General features: G+C 42.4%; 1 protein-coding gene across 3 annotated transcripts in view; it reads right to left on the minus strand.

The window, feature by feature from the left end:
* The window catches only part of fhit (fragile histidine triad diadenosine triphosphatase), a 359526-nt gene that overhangs the window by 332130 nt on the left and 7699 nt on the right, over window positions 1–19697 (minus strand). For all 3 annotated transcript variants that reach the window (XM_055917160.1, XM_055917158.1, XM_055917157.1), the window contains one exon: window positions 7422–7508. The gene's annotated coding sequence lies outside the window, so the exon portion shown is untranslated. The remainder of the gene's footprint in view (window positions 1–7421; window positions 7509–19697) is intronic.

Below are 19697 nucleotides of genomic sequence, written 5' to 3' on the forward strand. Positions count from 1 at the left end.
AGAACGCATAGCCTCTCGTTGATTATCCTTTGCATAGTCTTCTCCTACAAATAACAACAGTGGGACAATAAAACACACCCAGGACTGTCACGCTCATTATAAGGAGTGGACCAAGATGCAGCGTGGTATGTTTCCATCCTTTATTTTGGAAGAGAAACTAAATAACAAAAACAATAAAGCGAACAAACGAAACGTGAAGCTCAGTGTAGTGCTCACAGGCAACTATACCTAGACAAGATCCCACAGAGCACAATGGGGAAATGGCTACCTAAATATGATCCCAAATCAGAGACAACGATAAACAGCTGCCTCTGATTGGGAACCATACCAGGCCAACATAGAAATATAATTCACCTAGATAACCCACCCTTAATCACACCCCGACCTAACCAACATAGAATAAAAAGCTCTCTATAGTCAGGGCGTGACAAGGACACCACTTTTTTAACTGAGTTACAGTTTTCAAAATTCTACACATCTAAAATCATCTATGCCACTGAGAAAGAAAAAGTGACTGAATATCAACTCACATCATATGCATGTCCAAAATTGTGGTGTATAAGACTGTATGGTTTCATACCATCTTCTAATGAGCTGACATGGAATGATGCACAATGCTCTCTTTGTTTAACTGCAATTCATGTGCAGACTACTTCTCACAGTGAGTGATCCATCCATATGTTTATAGGCCTACATTCCCTCCGAATACAGAACACAGTAGCTCAGTGGCCGACAGTGGGGAAGATGGAACGAGATGGATTTTGGCCGACATTCTGCAAATTTTCTCCTCAATGAAACATTTGATCTCAAAGTTCTGTTCACAAAACTAGAATCTGTTATGAACAGAGTGAACTAGTTTTGCAGACTTTACCCTTTGCCAAAGTTTAAAAAAAATGCATTGTTTGTAAGGAGTGCAAAGGCGAATTGAGTTATTGCCAACGCGCACTTCAGAGTAGGCGTTCCCTAACGGAAATATGCAAATGTTTGCTAGAATGTGCCAATAGAATCTCCCTAGCTCGTGACTGGCTCTGCCCACCTACTTGCTTGTTCTGCGCACTATGACTAATATGTTCCAATTTGAAACAACAGGCTGTGGTTTATCTTGGTTTACTTACAAAAATATTTGGTAGTAGTGTGAATAGCACCTGAGGCTCAGTGGAGTCCGCCTGGCTCAGCTCCTTGAGGGAGATGGTACTGACAATGCCCCGCAGCAGAGGGGTGTCCTCACCGATAACACGCAGATGGCGAGAGGACGAACGCCCACTCCTGGCTCTTGCCATTTATCTGGACAGCTCTACAGGTGGGGCTGCGCTTGCATCCTCCACAAAGAGCACCCGCATCAAAGGCAAAGTAGAAAACAATGTGGCCGCTCATGAAAGGGAAGACAGTGATTTCACTTAAGCCGTGGTCAAGAGAGGATACTTCCCTCTGTTTATGAGCCAACGCACCAGAGTCCAGCAACAAAAGGAGACGGGGGGGGGGGCAACCACCTTTATTTATGAGGCACAGCCTTGTTTAAAAATGAACCATGCATGCATTGCATGTGGGATGCACTTAGCAAGGACATTTGTATGATCATAAAAAGCTAAACGGAAACCTCAAGTGTCTTATGTATTTCCGTTTGTTTCACACAGATGAACACATTGTACACTAGTGCATGGTTCCCCAAATTTGGCCTGTGGGTGGTTTCAATTTCCCCCCATGTTCTTTGAGCAATTTATATATATATATACACAGTACCAGTCAAAAGTTTGGACACACCTACTCATTCAAGGGTTTTTCTTTATTTTTACTATTTTCTACATTATAGAACAATAATGAATCAAATCAAATGTATTTATAAAGCCCTTCTTACATCAGCTGATATCTCAAAGTGCTGTACAGAAACCCAGACTAAAACCCCAAACAGCAACCAATGCAGGTGTAGAAGCACGGTGGCTAGGAAAAACTCCCTAGAAAGGCCAGAACCTAGGAAGAAACCTAGAGAGGAACCAGGCTATGAGGGGTGGCCAGTCCTCTTCTGGCTGTGCCGGGTAGAGATTATAACAGAACATGGCCAAGATGTTCAAATATTCATAGAGGGTCAAATAATAATAATCACAGTGGTTGTCGAGGGTGCAACAGGTCAGCACCTCAGGAGTAAATAGTGAAGACATCAAAACTATGAAATAACACATGGAATCATGTAGTAACCAAAAAAGTGTTAAACAAATCAAAATATATTTGAGATTTGAGATTCTTCAAAGTAGCCACCCTTTGCCTTGATGACAGCTTTGCACACCCTTGGCATTCTCTCAACCAGCTTCATGGAGGTAGTCACCTGGAATGCATTTCAATTAACAGGTGTGCCTTGTTAAAAGTTAATTTGTGAAATGTATATTCTTCTTATTGCGTTTGAGCCAATCAGTTGTGTTGTGACAAGGTAGCGGTGGTACACAGAAGATAGCCCTATTTGATAAAAGACCAAGTACATATTATGGCAAGAACAGCTCAAATAAGCAAAGAGAAACGACAGTCCATCATTACTTTAAGACATGCAGGTGAGTCAATTCGGAAAGATTTCCAGAACTTTTAAAGTTTCTTCAAGTGCAGTCGCAAAAACCATCAAGCGCTATGATGAAACTGGCTCTCATGAGGACCACCACAGGAAAGGAAGACCCAGAGTTACCTCTGCTGCAGAGGATAAATTCATTAGAGTTAACTGCACCTCAGATTGCAGACAAATAAATGCTTCACAGAGTTCAAGTAACACATCAACATCAACTGTTCAGAGGAGACTGCATGAATCAGGCCTTCATGGTCGAATTACTGCAAAGAAACCACTACTAAAGGACACCAATAATAAGAAGAGACTTGCTTGGGCCAGAAACACAAGTAATGGACATTAGACTGGTGGAAATCTGTTCTTTGGTCTGATGAGTCCAAATTTGAGATTTCTGGTTCCAACCGCTGTGGCTTTGTGAGACGCAGAGTAGGTGAACGGATGATCTCTGCATGTGTGGTTCCACACCTTGAAGCATGGAGGAGGTGGTGTGATGGTGCTTTGCTGGTGACACTGTTGGTGATTTATTTAGAATTCAAGGCACACTTAACCAGCATGGCTACAACAGCATTCTGCATTGATACGCCATCCCATCTGATTTGCGCTTTGTGGGACTATCATTTGTTTTTCAACAGGAAAATGACCCAAAACACACCTCCAGGCTGTGTAAGGGCTAATTGACCAAGAAGGAGAGTGACGGGGTGCTGCATCAGATGACCTGGCCTCCACAATCACCCAACCTCAACCCAATTGAGATGGGTTGGGTTGAGGTAGACCGCAGAGTGAAGGAAAAGCTGCCAACAAGTGCTCAGCATAAGTGGGAACTCCTTCAAGAATGTTGGAAAAGCATTCCTCATGAAGCTGGTTGAGAGAATGCCAGGAGTGTGCAAAGCTGTCATCAAGGCAAAGGGTGGCTACATTAAAGAATCTCAAATATATTTTGATTTGTTTAATACTTTTTTGGATACTACATGATTCCATATGTGTTATTTAATAGTTTTGATGTCTTCACTACTAATTATACAGGTATGTTGTGAATAATGTGTAACCAAGCAAGATTTCAAAGTGACATCCACAAAAATATGCATGCAAGGCATATGAAATGGCATGTTGAAGTTCAGATCAAATGCCTTAAAAAATACAATGCAGAAACGGCGTTTTTCTATGTAATGATAGTCAGACTCCATTCAGCTCTCCATTCAGCCCCATATGAAGCTGAGGTAGAAACACACCAGGGAAGCTAGTGACAGTCATCTAATTTCCTTGAACAGGAAGAGCCATCCATTCTAATGTCATCACACTCTGAAAACTCCTCCCCCGCGACAAGTGTTTTCCAAATGCGAGGCACTCTTAAAACCAGCCACCATCCTTTCACAGCAGACACAATTATCTCTAAAACCAATCTGTCTATGTACAGTGCTTTTCACAGACCCCTTCTGCTCACAGTAATAGTGCTTAGGGGAACTGACTGAAAATAATTAATATTTCCCAGATCTGGCCAACAAAGGTTGGTTATTGTGTTTATACAGTATCACTTGGCTTTCATGTTGCATGTCAGACATTCCTCTTCCTGGAGTCCTGGTGAGTCACTCCAGATGACTTGTGAGAAGGCTGTGTCAAGGCCATATTATCCTGTAATGTCCCGTCCCCTCCCTCTCCATCTCGCTGTTCTTCCCTGACTCGGCCTGACACTGTGTTATATTATTGACATAGAGTTAATAGGATAAAGGCCACAGTTTGGACATTCTCAATACAATTATTCCCAAAACAAATAATTGTATTTTGGGCAGAGAACAGGGGCATTACTGTAACTGCACTCGTAGTGGGAAGGCAGAGAAATCTGATGGTGTCCTCGGTTACAGTACATGACAGAAAGAGACTACTTGTAGGCTTGTTTTTGAACAGATGGGTGTTCTCTGAAAGTAAAGGCTGCCTCCCTGAACATCAAATGAAAACTGAAAGTATCCACGTGTAAAAGCCTACTAGTTACACATGGTTTAGTTTAAAACAAAATTGCTGAGTACATGCAGTATTATCCGTTCACTCATCTGCAAATACTGAAACCTCTTTGGTAAAATCCTCTACCTAAACTAAATCCCCCAGCTCTAATTTCATGTGCTGGAAGAGTGTTAAAAATGTTGTTTTCACTAGGCGATGGACAGTTCTATAGAAAATCTGAATTTCTGCTGGAGTTGGAGAAAGCTTTTAGTCGTGATTTAAGTGCTGCAGCCGTTAATGCATAAACCACCTATTTGACACCAGAACCAAGTTTAATCTCCTTTTACTTAAAAGTGGTGATTTTAATAACTACACTTTAAGACATACTCCCGTTATACATAATGACTTGGATGTGCTTTCAATGTATTATAAGGGAGGTTTAATGGAGAGAAAAAAATTGATAAAAGTGAAGCCTTCAGAGATCCGTTTGAAATAAGTGTGGAATTACCTGCCATAAAGCTGTCAAGCATTCTAATCTTAAGATTCCAAACTAACTTTGAAATAATAACATCTGAGTGAAGTAAAACGAGCCATTGACTGTCCCCAAGGATATTCTTTATCTCTTTCCTAAATGTATCATGACACAGAATAATGTCTATATATGATCTATCACCACTCCAAAAAGCTATAGTGATAAATAACAACGGAAAGTGATTTTGAATCTGATCATATTCTCAAATGCCTGTGACGGCCATTGTACTACAGTACCTCTAAACACACTTTCTGCCACATCAAAAACACCCAACATTGTGCATTCATGGAATGCTGCCATTTCTCAGTGGTGTTGAATGTCTAGTGCTCTCATAACAGATTGTACTTGGGGCCTGAGTAGATCTATAGATGAGCCTTTTTCCATGCAGCATTACGTTAGAACAATTCGTCCTTACCTAACAAATAGTATTTAGATTTTGGGACATCTACTACTATTACTGACATGACATGCTCTTAAACATATACTTGAAGTACAATCCAGGAATAAAGAAATGGCAGGTTGTGTCAACATGACCTGTTGGAGCGATCAAAAAGAACTGTGGTGCACTGAGGCTGCCGTCTAAGAGGTTATTCAAGTGGGTAAAAGTCCCCCTCGATTCCCAGATGTGGGTGTTGCATTAGTCCGGCCCATCACCCAGGCATGAGCAATTACCCAGACATAGTAGAGGGAAAATGATTATCCCCATCATGTCAATAATAAAGGTCGGAGCAGTCCATTCCAGTCAACACACACAGTGAAACAGATTCAAAACACACACAACCAATAATCAGTTAACATTCTGACGCTAACAGAGGTATAATAACAAATCCTTAGCCTTCGCCTTAGTCTCTGATATATATTGCATGGGTAAATAATAGCCTTGGACAATGTCATCTTTCTCAATGCAAGTTTACGTCAATAGACAGAGCACAGCTCTCCAAAGGGGGATGTACTATAGACTAATCAAAATTAGTCAGGCAGCATTGGTGGTCCCTGGGTAAAGAAAATGTCAGTATGAGGTAGGACACTTTAGGATTATTTGAGCACCTAAACGTGAGAAAGGCAAGAGATTTCTACAGACGTTCCAACACATACAGTATAGGCAAACATGTCTTAATCAAAATCTCTATGTCAACCCAAGCTGCACATTATGCTAATAATAATCATATTAATAAACTGCAGCCTATATGAATCAAGCAGTGATGGTTTTCAATCTGGGCAAGAGGAATTCATGGCTATAAAAAACCTAAATATTACAGTGATAGTTAAATGTTTCCCAGAAAGGCATTCCTGCATGAAAATGATTATGCCAATTATGATTTCAAAATGCACTAAATGAGTGATAATTACCCCAGTTAGGGCCCTTGCAGTAAACATTTCGAGAGCCCTCCAAATGTACCACAGCAATCAGTGATTAGTAAAACAGGCTATTATTGCCCCTTTTGAATCAGTTCTGCTATGCAAAACACAACCTACAAGACCTAATCTTGTGCATATAACTCTGACTACATTCATGACAACGGTCGATTTGCTTAAAGTTTCTGATGGACTAAGTAGTACATTTTAATCTGTAGTTTAGTCCTGAGGGTAACAGCCTTACAGCCAGATGTGTTCATTTGCAGGTCTAGGCAAATAAAACATTGAGGGAGGTTAAGATACACTGCTGCAAGGGGCAGCAAATCAAACATCTGTTAACTGGGCCTACCCCAGCGCCACAGCTAGGCTTGGATCCACCAGAGCTAGTTTAAGAAATGGCTCCCTCTGGACAGGCATGGGATTGAAGACCAGCTGTGCAGTAGTTAGCACAGGCCACAGTGAGTGGCATATAGCACCACCAACACACACCATTCAGATGGTGATTTAACATGCTATAGCACCCACCCTATGACACTATTCATTAATAACTTCCCATCCCCAACATCAGATATGCATCCACATTTCTCCCCTTTTTCCTGTGAGGGGAGAGAGCACATTCTATTAGAGCCTGCTATTAAGATACAGGGCTTTGCAAAGCAGCACTGTCACCAGCATGCACATCAGCAAATAAAAGTAATTCAAAGCAAACTGAAACTGGTTTAGTTAAAAACATGTGATTCAATAAAGAAAAATAAAGCATTATTCTCCCTCCTGTGTAAGTGCTGTATAACTCTACGTAGGAGGCAGCTGAGGCAGAGAGGATGACCAGAGACACGTTGAGCAGAGCAAAAATCCTCTTGGCTGAACTTATCTAGCCCAGTGTTCTCTACATACAGTCAGCAACAAGAAAACAAGACAACAGAGGCAACACAAATGTTGCTGTTGGCTTTATCTGTAATCAACATGCTTACATCCCCTGAAAAAAAGGCAGGGGAGGAAAATCAATGATCCAGGCCAACTTTATTGTCAGAGAGAAGCAATAAATACACTTACCTTCAACCTCGCTTGCTTCTCACGGTCCCAGGGTCTGGTAATTAGAGAAGGGAGGGATGGAAGGAGGGATAGAAGGACAGATGGAGGCTGGAACACAAGGAGAAGATTACATGATGATGAGTTTCATTGCAGACAGCCTAGGTCTAATGATACTCCTCTGTCACTCAAAACAGTAACTCAAAGATGCCTGTAAGTAAACACATTGGCTGTGAATTGGGATACTGCAGATCTGAATATAGATACTGTATGTGAGAAGAAACACAGATGTTGTTGGTCTGTATGGTCTGTTATAATAATGCTTATTCTCAATAAGGTATATAGGACTTGGGTTCATGAAAGTATGCTTTACTGTCAATGTATCTTAAGGTGTCTGACATTAATTGCAATACCTCTAAATAAAGATGTTTCAAAGTAAATTGAAACGTTGCCATTATGACAATTTGAAACAAAAAACTGTAACGTATAGCTATTTTTTGACATATCATGTCGCAATGTTCAAGTGGTATGCCGAATGAATGCCATAAACAATTAACATTGGATTTGGTTCAGCAGTGGGGCAGATTAAATATTTAGTTTCAGCTACCTTAAGTGTTTCTATAATTCAAATTGCATCAAGATGAATGCATTGTGTTGAGGTTCTATGACAGATCAAACCATAAGGGCATTGGATAAAAAACTAAGCATGTTGGAAAGGACATGTGTAGGAATTCAAAGATAACCTTGGAATATCACTGTTTGTTTAACATGTTAATGACTAGGCAGGGGGTAGTTAAAGACGTAATAAGAGACAAGAACAATAGCTCGTATCTACCGGGAACAGTGATGAGAGGGAATGGAAAGAAACAAAGATTATAAAAAGATCTGTGAGTAAAAGACATGTAATTGATGCACAAAATAAATTGTAAACTAGTTAGATGGTGTAACCTTTCGCTGGATGCCTGGACCCTATTTCTCTTTCTGTCTCTCAACTCGGCGTACATTTTTAATGAAAGAGACGGCTCAAGCTTGAACTTTGTTTTTCCTTGTAAAAGATTAATTCTATTGGGGAAGTGTTGATTGAACAGAAGCCCAAATACCCTCAGTCTCTCCTCTACTTAAGGGGGCACAGTTGAGCTGAAGCGAACATCAATTTATCACGACATCTCTGGAGCTGCCCGGCGGGCAGGGAGAGATGGAAGCAGGCAATACAGCTGGCGGACTGGCAAAGGCCTGCTATTACCCAAGCACAGGCCTCTGACTCCCTTAGGAGTTTCCCCCTGCTTTGCCTTCGCAGGCAGAATGTCCCAGAGGTGACAATGAGGCGCAGGGCGACTGATAGTGACGGTAATTAAAAGAGTTGAATAAAGTGACGGAAGGCGGACATCCAGGGAGAAAACAAGATTCAGGAGAGAGAGGGAGTGAGAGCGGTAGAACACGAATCATGTTAGATCACTTCTAGGAGAGACAGATAAATACCTTTTTCCGCAAGTCACTTCAATTGGGGCAAAATCTCTAGAGGGCTGCCATCACAGAAAACCTAGAAAACTGTAATTCTGCGGGAATGATGGTTGCCCATTCGATTCAATGCCCACGAGGTAAAGCTGGAAGTAACAATCTAAATCGGAATATTTGAAGGTGAAGTTTGTCTATTTCATTGGACTTGCATTGGACTCACAAACAGTCACTACCAGCAGTCTAATAACTCAATTCAAGTTCAAATGTATAGATGAAAATGCAAAAGCAACAAAGAGCACAACTGGATCCAGGGACAATTAGGCTATCGGTAAAGAGATTTCAAAGTCCTGGTGTTCGCTGCCCAGATATCTTGTTTATTACCACTGGCCAAGACTTCCCAAAGAGACATCAGAACCAGATGATAGCTTTACAGCCAAACCTGCAGGGGAAACTAAATGAACTCCTGGAGGTTTTTCAACTTAAACCCCTGGCCTCACACATGCACACTGACCTGAGGAAGCCTCACTCTACAAAATCCAGCACTTTTATACATTAGTCTAGCCGTCTAGTACCACTCGTCTAATTTGGGTTTGCCCAGAGGGGGTAACAACTCAAAGACCTGAACTTCAATTGCAATAGCATTCGAAAACTGAAGCCAAAAACAAACATCACTTTTAATGAGGGAGACACTCTGGACAGATCTTAGAGTTAAGTTAATTTGACATTGTGTTCTTTACGTCCAAATACAAACAGACATTCATTAAATTCATACAGAGCAGCTAATGTGATAACTCAAAATGTAAATATTTTGTTGATTCTACTGCTTGTAGTAAATACATTAGATAAAAGGAACTGCCAGTTGCTGTACCCTTGTATAATTCTACAATGACAGTAAGTGCTTTGTGAGATTCCTCTTGGCACACAAAGCATTAAGATGCATTTCCATTTTTATCTCTCTGTACATATGCCCTAGCATACACAATGGTAGCTCGACAGAAAGACAACAGCATTTAACCATTTGTACATGACAAGGTTTAGACAGATGGAAGGAGAAGTAACAGCAGGATAACTTTTTGATTTGAACCAACAGAACTCAACCCAAGGCAGCATGAGTCATGTTGGATAGTGGGTCACGTTGATCCAACTTCCAGTCACATGAATGATGGGATGATGAAAGTTGTTTCGTAAACATTTCAGTTGATTGAAACCTTGTTCCTCTACAAGCTGTGAATGGGAATCCACACATTCCCATCCAAGAATCAGAGCACAAGACTGAGGACAGACAGTCCAATGTGTTGTGTCCTTTACTTCAAAACTACTGTAGAAAAGCTGTAGATTCAGAAAGTAGCCTCCCAGAATCAAATTCTTCATGATCTACTTGCATTATAATCCAATTAATAATGGTGTTCTCGCTTTTTTCCTTGTGACCAAATATAAGTAATGTGCACATGTGTACATGCTAGACAGGCTCCATTGTATTTATAGCTTCTGGTTAGGTGTTCCTGACGTGATATAAAGACGTGGCATTTACTGGGGCTAATATTTTTCTATCATTGCTCACGGCACCATGCATAACCACCAGCTGCTGGAGATAATGCACAAATATGATAACAGATCAATTCCCCGCCATAAATTCCCAAGGGACGGACGGCCTGAGCTAGGAAGTTGCAATGGACTGAGACACCAACACACATAACATAATTGAGGTAGGAGAGGCAGAGTGAGAACAATGCGAAGAGCATTAAAAAGCCTAATAGTTTTTGGCCATAATAAATGTCATTATTTATTTCCTAATGAGTGACAATTGGTATTCTGCTCTCACTGTCTGTGAACCAACACTGACATTTGAGCTATAGGGCTAGTAAGCCTACTTGGAAACCTGGGATAGTGGGCTACATATTGAAAATGCAGACTATTGTCAGTTTAAGTCACTTCATGTCAAAGCGGGTGAGAAGCATCCAGCTGCAGATGGTGTGTTTTGAGGGCACCTAGTCTGCCAATGTCAAAGCTCACGCGCTCTAACAGGCTGGGCCAGAAGTATAATATGTCACTAGCTCTGGTCCAGGGCATACCCACTGAATTAGGAATTTAAAAGGATCTCTATGCTACTAGCTAGCTAGCTCTGGTCCAGGGCAAAGCTAGTAGCTCTAATCAGCAGTAGCTTTGGTCCTGGGCGTAGCCAAAGATTTGTATAACTAAGATAGAGCACAGCCTGTCATGTCCAATGGGAATGTTGTGGAAATTCTTACACAGGGACACTCGAAGTCAATCTTAATAGGAATCATTGTTTATTGTCAGTGCGCTGGAAAGGTTTCAACCAACTCCAGGCACTATAGTACCCATGTCAAATCAAATCAAATTGTAATAGTCACATGCACCAAATACAACATGTGTAATAGACCTTACAGTGAAATGCTTACTCACAAGCCCCTAACCAACAATGCAGTTTGTTGGGGGTACCGGTACAGAGTCAATGTGCAGGGGCACCGGGTTAGTTGAGGTAATATATACATGCGGGTAGAGTTATTAAAGGGACTATGCATAAATGATATCAACAGAGTAGCAGCAGTGTTAAAAAAAAGGCCGGAGGGGGGGAAATGTAAAAAGTATGGGTAGCCATTTGATTAGGTGTTCAGGAGTCTTATGGCTTGGGGGTAGAAGCTGTTGAGAAGCCTCTTGAACCTAGACTTGGCGCTCCGGTACCGCTTGCCGTGCGTCTATGACTAGGGTGGCTGGAGTTTGACAATTTTTAGGGCCTTCCTCTGACACTGCCTAGAGGTCCTGGATGGCAGGGAGCTTGGCCCCAGTGATGTACTGGGCTGTTCGCACTACCCTCTGTAGTGCCTTGCGGTCGGAGGCCGAGCAGTTGCCATACCAGCCATTGATGCAAGCAGTCAGGATGCTCTCGAAGATGCAGAGTTTTTTCCTCTGGTTGCACATTTAACATGCTGATAGAAATTTGGTAAAACGGATTTAAGTTTCCCTGCATTAAAGTCCCCAGCTACTAGGAGTGCCGCCTCTTTTTGAGCGTTTTCTTGTTTGCTTATGGCGGAATACAGCTCATTCAAAGTTGTCTTAGTGCCAGCCTCTGACTGTGGTGATATGTAAACAGCTACGAAAAATGCAGATGAAAACTCTAGATAGATAGTGCGGTCCACAGCTTATCATGAGATACTCTACCTCAGGCGAGCAATAGCTTGTAGATATGAGCAATAGCTCGTAGATTTTTGTAATAACAGCTGTGCACCAGCTGTTATTACAAAAAATACCTAGCCCGCCGCCTCTTATCTTAACAGACGCCGCTGTTCTATCCTGCCGTTACAGAGTATAACAAGCCAGCTGTATGTTGATAGTGTTGTCGTTCAGCCACGACTCCGTGAAACATAAGATATTACAGTTGTGAATGTCCCGTTGGTAGATTAAAATAGATGACCTACGCGCAAGATTATTCTCCAAAGATTTCTGCTAGCAAACGTGCATGGATGGAAGTGGGTGTTTATTCGATCGCCTACGAATTCTCAGAAGGCAGCCCGCCCGTTGGCCACTTTTTCTCCGCCTCCTCTTCACACAAATCATGGGAATCTGGGCCTGTTCCCGAGAAAGCAGTATATCGTTCGTGTCGGGCTAGTCAGACTCGTTAAAGGAAGAAATGGATTCTGCCAGTCCGTGGGGAGTAATCGCAGTGCTGATGTTCGGTCATATTGATCTGGAGCTCTGCTTGGGCTGTCCCAGCAGTTGTCTTAAACAGTTAAAGTCGGAAGTTTACATACACTTAGGCTGGAGTCATTAAAACTCGTTTTTCAACCACTCCACAAATTTATTGTCAACAAACTGTAGTTTTGGTAAGTCGGATAGGACATCTACTTTGTGCATGACACAAGTCATTTTTCCAACAACTGTTTCCAGACAGATTATTTCACTGTATCACAATTCCAGTGTGTCAGAAGTTTACACACACTATGTTGACTGTGCCTTTAAACAGCTTGGAAAATTCCAGAAAAGTATGTCATAGCTTTAGAAGCCTCTAATAGGCTAAATGACATCATTTGAGTCAATTGGAGGTGTACCTGTAGATGTATTTCAAGGCCTACCTTCAAGCTCATTGTCTCTTTGCTTGACACCATGGGAAAATTAAAAGAAATCAGCCAAGACCTCAGAATTATTATTATTTTTTGACCCACACAAGTCTAGCTCATCCATGGGAGCAATTTCAAGACTAGTCACTCAACTGAGACTGCTCTTCTCTGTATCACGGAGAAGAGCAGAGGCGCTCCGCACTGCTAAAGCTAACTCTCTCTCCTCTGCTCTCATCCTTCTAGACCTATCGGCTGCCTTCGATACTGTGAACCATCAGATCCTCCTCTCCACCCTCTCCGAGTTGGGCATCTCCGGCGCGGCCCACGCTTGGATTGCGTCCTACCTGACAGGTCGCTCCTACCAGGTGGCGTGGCGAGAATCTGTCTCCTCACCACGCGCTCTCACCACTGGTGTCCCCCAGGGCTCTGTTCTAGGCCCTCTCCTATTCTCGCTATACACCAAGTCACTTGGCTCTGTCATAACCTCACATGGTCTCTCCTATCATTGCTATGCAGACGACACACAATTAATCTTCTCCTTTCCCCCTTCTGATGACCAGGTGGCGAATCGCATCTCTGCATGTCTGGCAGACATATCAGTGTGGATGACGGATCACCACCTCAAGCTGAACCTCGGCAAGACGGAGCTGCTCTTCCTCCCGGGGAAGGACTGCCCGTTCCATGATCTCGCCATCACGGTTGACAACTCCATTGTGTCCTCCTCCCAGAGCGCTAAGAACCTTGGCGTGATCCTGGACAACACCCTGTCGTTCTCAACTAACATCAAGGCGGTGGCCCATTCCTGTAGGTTCATGCTCTACAACATCCGCAGAGTACGACCCTGCCTCACACAGGAAGCGCCGCAGGTCCTAATCCAGGCACTTGTCATCTCCCGTCTGGATTACTGCAACTCGCTGTTGGCTGGGCTCCCTGCCTGTGCCATTAAACCCCTACAACTCATCCAGAACGCCGCAGCCCGTCTGGTGTTCAACCTTCCCAAGTTCTCTCACGTCACCCCGCTCCTCCGCTCTCTCCACTGGCTTCCAGTTGAAGCTCGCATCCGCTACAAGACCATGGTGCTTGCCTACGGAGCTGTGAGGGGAACGGCACCTCAGTACCTTCAGGCTCTGATCAGGCCCTACACCCAAACAAGGGCACTGCGTTCATCCACCTCTGGCCTGCTCGCCTCCCTACCACTGAGGAAGTACAGTTCCCGCTCAGCCCAGTCAAAACTGTTCGCTGCTCTGGCACCCCAATGGTGGAACAAACTCCCTCACGACGCCAGGACAGCGGAGTCAATCACCACCTTCCGGAGACACCTGAAACCCCACCTCTTCAAGGAATACCTAGGATAGGATAAAGCAATCCTTCTGACCCCCCCCCCTTAAAAGATTTAGATGCACTATTGTAAAGTGGCTGTTCCACTGGATGTCATAAGGTGAATGCACCAATTTGTAAGTCGCTCTGGATAAGAGCGTCTGCTAAATGACTTAAATGTAAATGTAAATGTAAATGAAATGTAAATGTAAAATTTCCAAACGCCTGAAGGTACCACGTTCATCTGTACAAACAATAGAACGCAAGTATAAACACCATGGGACCACAAAGCCATCATACCGCTCAGGAAGGAGACACGTTCTGTGTCCTAGAGATGAACGCACTTTGTTGCGAAAAGTGCAAATCAATCCCAGAACAATAGCAAAGGACCTTGTGAAGATGCTGGAGAAAACAGGTAAAAAAGTATCTAGATCCACAGTAAAACAAGTCCTATATCGACATAACCTGAAAGGCCACTCAGCAAGGAAGAAGCCACTGCTCCAAAACCGCCCCAAAAAAAGCCTGACTATGGTTTTAAACTGCACATGAGGACAAAGACTGTACTTTTTGGAGAAATTTCTTCTGGTCTGATGAAACAAAAATAGAACTGTTTGGCCATAATGACCATCGTTATGTTTGGAGGAAAAAGGGGGACGCTTGCAAGCCGAAGAACACCATCCCAACCGTGAAGCAGGGGGTGGCGGGATCATTTTGTAGGGGTGCTTTGCTGCAAGAGGGACTGGTGCACTTCACAGAATAGATGGCATCATGAGGCAGGACAATTATGTGGATATATTGAAGCAACATCTCAAGACATCAGTCAGGAAGTTAAAGCTTGGTCGCAAATGGGTCTTCCAAATGGACAATGACCCCAGGCATTCTTCCAAAGTTGTGGCAAAATGGCTTAAGGACAACAAAGTCAAGGTATTGGAGTTGCCATCACAAAGCCATGACCTCAATCCCATAGAAAATGTGTGGGATAGAACTGAAAAAGCATGTGCGAGCAAGGAGGCCTACACGCCTGACTCAGTTACACCAGCTCTGTCAGGAGGAATGGGCCAAAATTCACCCAACTTATTGTGGGTAGCTTGTGGAAGGCTACCCAAAACGATTGACCCAAGTTAAACAATTCAAAGGCAATGCTACCAAATACTAATTGAGTGTATGTCAACTTCTGACCCACTGGAACTGTGAGGTAAGAAATAAAAGTTGAAATAATTCATTCTCTCTACTATTATTCTGACATTTCATTCTTAAAATAAAGTGGTGATCCTAACTGACCTAAAACAGGTTATTTTATAGGATTAAATGTCAGAAATTGTGAAAAACTGAGTTTAAATGTCTTTGGCTAAGGTGTATGTAAACATCCAACTAGCTGTAGACCGCACTAGCACTGGTCCAGGTCATAGCTAGCTACGGTACCAGTCATAAGTTTGGACAAACCTACTTACTCATTCCAGGGTTTTTCTTTATTTTTACTATTTTCTACATTGTAGAATAATAGGTTAAGACATCAAAACTATGAAATAACACATAGGAAATTATGTAGTCACCAAAAAAGTGTTAAAGAAATCAAAATATTTTTGAGATTTGAGATTCTTCAAAGTAGCCACCCTTTGCCTGGATGACAGCTTTGCACACTCTTGGCATTCTCTCAACCAGCTTCATGAGGTTGTCACCTGGAATGCATTTCAATTAACAGGTGTGTTTTGTTAAAAGTTAATTTGTGAAAGGTCTTTCCATTTTGATGCGTTGAGCCAATCAGTTGTGTTGTGACAAGGTAGGGGTGGTATACAGAAGATAGCCCTATTTGGTAAAAGACCAAGTCCATATTATGGCAAGAACAAATAAGCAAAGAGAAATGACAGTCCATCATTACTTTAAGACATGAAGGTCAGTCAATACGGAACATTTCAAGAACTTTGAAAGTTTCTTCAAGCGCAGTCGCAAAAACCATCAAGCTCTATGATGAAACTGGCTCTCATGAGGACAGGAGGATAATTTCATTAGAGTTAACTGCACCATAGATTGTAGCCCAAATAAATGCTTCACAGAGTTCAAGTAACAGACACATCTCAACATCAACTGTTCAGAGGAGACTGCGTGAAACAGGCCTTCATTGTCAAATTGCTGCAAAGAAACCACAACTAAAGGACACCAATAATAAGAAGAGACTTGCTTGGGCCAAGAAACACAAGCAATTGACATTAGACCGGTGAAAATCTGGCCTTTGGTCTGATGAGTCCATGCGGCTGATCTCTGCATGTGTGGTTCTCACCGTGAAGCATGGAGGAGGTGTAATGGTGCTTTGCTGGTGACACTGTCAGTGATTTATTTAGAATTCAAGGCCCACTTAACCAGCATGGCTAACACAGCATTCTGCAGCGACACCATCCCATCTGGTTTGCGCTTTGTGGGACTATCATTTGTTTTCAACAGGACAATGACCCAACACACCTCCAGGCTGTGTAAAGGCAAATTTACCAAGAAGGAGAGTGATGGAGTGCTGCATCAGATGACCTGGCCTCCACAATCACCCAACCTCAACCCAATTGAAATGGTTTGGGATGAGTTGGACCGCTTAGTGAAGGACAAGCAGCCAACAAGTGCTCAGCATATGTGGGAACTCCTTAAAGACTGTTGGAAAAGCATTTCAGGTGAAGCTGGTTGAGAGAATGCAAAGAGAGTGCAAAGTTGTCATCAAGGCAAAGGGTGGCTACTATGAAGAATATCAAATATATAATATATTTTGATTTGTTTAAAAAGAAAAATTGGTTACTACATGATTCCATATGTGTTACATCATAGTTTTGATGTCTTCACTATTGTTCTACAATGTAGAAAAATAGTACAAATACAGAAAAACCCTTAAATGAGTAGGTATGTCCAAACTTTTGACTGGTACTGTAGCTCTGGTCCGCACTTTGTCTGGTCCATAGCATAGCTAGTATCTCTGGTGCAGGGCGTAGCTAGCAGCTAGCAATATCTGGTTCACACTAGCGCTGGTCTAGCTCTGGTCCAGGGCATAGCTAGTAGCTAGCTAGCTCTGGTCCAACCTAGCTCTGGTCCAGGGCGTATCAAGTAGCTAGCTAGCTTGTTATGTAATTTCACCACCCGTGTTGTTGGTGGCGGTAACGCACCATCCTGTCTGGCACCCTTCGGCATCCTGTCTCAGCTCATCCTGTCACAGCATCTGTGCCCTAAGGTATCTGCTGGATGCAGGTAGGCTTACCATGTCTCACTGCCAAGGGAGGCGATAGACAGAGAGGAAGAAGCAACCATCTTTGTGATTGCCTGAGTAGCCACAGAGGTAAGAAGGTGATTTCCTGAATAAAGGTGCAGTGTAATCACTGACGACTGCAATCATGTGCTCAAGACCAAAGAAGACAAATTTGACAAGAAAATACACTTCGGCTCAATGTCAATTTGCACTTAAATTATCATTTTTTGGGCACAAATCTCACATCCCATATCATGCACGTCTGTTCCCTTCCTTCTCATCCGAAACACCATCACCAACGAACTTACATATCCTCTGTCAGGTGGCATCAGCAGGTATAAGCCTAAGCCTAGTAGTCTATGTTATTATCCCCACTTTTTTCTTACATTGCAATGTTGGCACAAAATGACTCAAATATGAATGTGTGCCTGACAAACGACATCAAGTAAGTATCAGGAAAGTAAAACATTACAATAAACACTATGATGACAATCAAACAAGCACTCCCTGAGCATGCACATGCCTAGGCAACTACCTGGAGAATGAAGAAGTGATACAGGTGTGAGAAGAGACTAACAGGTAGGAAACACATTTCTTGAATGATAACTCAAATTACTCAAAGTCAGGAAAAATATCGACATCAGCATTACTGTAATGAGCTACTGGAGGTATGGCTGAGGCAAAGATATGTTGCCTAATCGCAGACTGCCTGGATTTTTCCCAGCAAATCAATACAATCAACTAGACACCGCTACAAAACACTCAACAACATGTTTTCAGTGTGGTGCGTAAAGTACACATTTGAATAGTGAATATCCGGCTGTCTTTAGCAATGTGAGAGAGTTTGCATTAGGGAAAATGGCCCGCTACAATCAGAGTGCACACATGATGGCCTCATCCTCACACACATCCTCCAGAATTGTAACGTGATATGTGAATGCCTCCCTAGTTGTTACAGTTTAGCTAGTGTAAAGCACCGGCAGACATTTTTCAACTAACATTTACATGGCGATACTTCATTAATTCTCAATTTGGAAGTTACCTTTTTCTTCACAACTCCCATCACTAGTTGCAGGTGGGACATTGGAATTTAGAAAATGCTCCATTATGAAATGTATACATTTTCTTGCTCCATGAAGTGTATCCAAAACTGTGTCCAATTGTGATCTTCTCTCATTGATCAAGACAGGTTAGTGTTATTCCAAGTGACGCTTGATTTCTGAGTCATGATGTGCAGCACTTTGGGATGGACACTCACCTGTCTTGATCAATGAGAGAAGATCTGAAATAGACAATATGGCGGCATACATATTATATTGTTGGATTATCTCATGAAGCAAAAATGTACTTAATTTCATAACGTCCAACGTTCCTCCTGCAACTAGCAATGGGAGTTGAGAAGATACCAGTGACTTCCAAGGTGAGAATTAAGGAAGTATCGCCATGTAAAGGTTAGTTGAAAAACCTGCTGCCAATGCATTACACTAGCTAAGATGTAATAGTATGAAAGCATTCACATATCATGTAACAATTCTGTACATCAAACATATAGGCCTACACAATAGTTGAATACATTATTAGAAAAGGGGGATCCAAAAAGGTTTTTTGGCTGTCCGCATAGGAGCACTCTTTTGGGTTCCAGGTAAAACCCTCTGTGGAAAGGTTTCTACATGGAACTCCAAAAGGTTCTACCTTGAACCAAAAAGGGTTTTTCAAAGAGTTATCCTACGCGGAGAGCCAAAAAACCTTTTGGATCCCTTTTTTCTAATAATGAGGTAAACTATTGTGTAGGCACCTTTTTTCTAAGTAGCCGGATATATGGCAGGGGTATAGACAACCCTGTTCTTGGAGTGCCACAGGTACTCCTACTCCTATAATCCTGCAGTAGCCACACAGAATGTAATGCTTCTGCATTGCTGTAACTGCTGTAATTTGAAAATGATTCAAAATATGTAACTATTGGAATATACAGTAATGCATAGCCTAGAGCAGGGTTATTCAAATGTTACCCAACAAGGTCCGGACTACTGCTGATTTTCTGTTCTACCTGATAATTAATTGCACCCACCTGCTGTCCCAGGTTTAAATCAGTCCCGAAATTGAGGTGAAGAATGATTTGGTAACCATGGCCCAGAATTGAATTTTAGGGGCCTACAGTGCCTAAACGTTGGAAATTATGTAGGCTACAGCACAGAGCGTAAGTGAGAGACAAAATAAAAACAGTGCAGG

Source organism: Salvelinus fontinalis, chromosome 3 (genome assembly GCF_029448725.1).
Source record: "Salvelinus fontinalis isolate EN_2023a chromosome 3, ASM2944872v1, whole genome shotgun sequence".
NCBI classification, from domain to species: Eukaryota; Metazoa; Chordata; class Actinopteri; order Salmoniformes; family Salmonidae; genus Salvelinus; species Salvelinus fontinalis.